Source organism: Sinocyclocheilus rhinocerous, unplaced genomic scaffold (assembly GCF_001515625.1).
Source record: "Sinocyclocheilus rhinocerous isolate Xijiao unplaced genomic scaffold, SAMN03320098_v1.1 scaffold1960, whole genome shotgun sequence".
Classification (NCBI taxonomy): domain Eukaryota; kingdom Metazoa; phylum Chordata; class Actinopteri; order Cypriniformes; family Cyprinidae; genus Sinocyclocheilus; species Sinocyclocheilus rhinocerous.
Genome location: NW_015661990.1, coordinates 246,780 through 248,245, shown reverse-complemented (window position 1 = coordinate 248,245; position 1,466 = coordinate 246,780).

Below are 1,466 nucleotides of genomic sequence, written 5' to 3'. Positions count from 1 at the left end.
TAAAACTGCATATTTTAGAGTGGCCTTTTATTGTGGGCAGCTTAAGGCACACCTGTGCAATAATCATGTTGTCTAATCAGCATCTTGATATGCCACACCTGTGAGGTGGATGGATGGATTATCTCGGCAAAGGAGAAGTGCTCACTAACACAGATTTAGACAGATTTGTGAACAATATTTGAGAGAAATAGGCCTTTTGTGTACATAGAAAAAGTCTTAGATCTTTGAGTTCAGCTCATGAAAAATGGGCGCAAAAACAAAAGCTTGCGTTTATAATTTTGTTCAGTGTATATGTGTGTGTGTTTTCTATGTCTTTTAGTTTGTCAAGACAATGAAAGTGTTGTGTTTGAAGAGTGCGTATGTGCTCTAGTAACCCAGGCAACCCAAAAGTATTAAGAAAAAAAGATACTGCGATTGAATCAAACATTTGTAAATAAAGCAAAACAACACAGCACAAAAATCCACTCGTTAAGTCTGATGTCAAGCATCGTCGTTTCGCGGTCTGAATCGGATCCCAAAAGCAAAGCAACCAACACAAGCAAAAAATTTAATAAAATTTTAAAAAATCATGATCCAAACCAAAATCTCATTTTGACAGACAGCGATTTTTCTTTTCTGAATCTGTAAAATATTGCTGTCCATATCACTGTGAGTCCAGAGACTGTAGTGAACACTGGGAGTTATTAAAAGCTTAAATGTGTGCTATAAGTAAATTGTGCTCATAAACAGCTGTTGGGACAGTATTCTCAAGTGAAATAGAGCAGAGGCTTGGACCCAGACACAGTATTTGATACACGTACATTGTACGATTTTGGGCAGTCCCAGACGAAAGGTGACCATCATGAAACAATCGCAGCGATTTCTTTGGTCGTGGCTCAGTTAATTTCTCCAATGATGCATTGCACTATATATGGCGGTAATTCTATGCCATTAATAACCGAGCGCATCACTGATGCTGGCGCGCGTAAATCACTTCCGCGTGAGGAAAACAGATTTACACGCGAGGAAACGTCAGCCCGCGAGCTCATTTCAAACCCTCGCGCGTGCATGACATGTCCTCTGCGCGCAATACAAGCCCTCATGCGCGCATGATCATTCTCCACATCCTCGCGCTCGATCTTTCCTCACCTGCTCGCGCCAACACTTTAATTTTTTTCAGTCGTGGGGCGGGGCTTGCTGTTTTAATTGTAACGTCAAATGTCATTGGTTATTCCTCTTTTCCGGAAGTCAGTATTGGACGCCTGTTATAAGATGATTTACAATTCTCTTGACTTAAGACACGGCATCAGTGGACCAGATACATGCGAGTTATCATTTCATTTGCTTGTTTTATTTATTTATTTTGTCTTTATTTAATGTAATTTAATGCATTGTTCATAAAGTAGACCTTTTTCAGATACATTATTAATAGGAAGTCTTCTGTTTACTAGTGATTGCAGTCTTGTGATGATAAGAGATACACATAT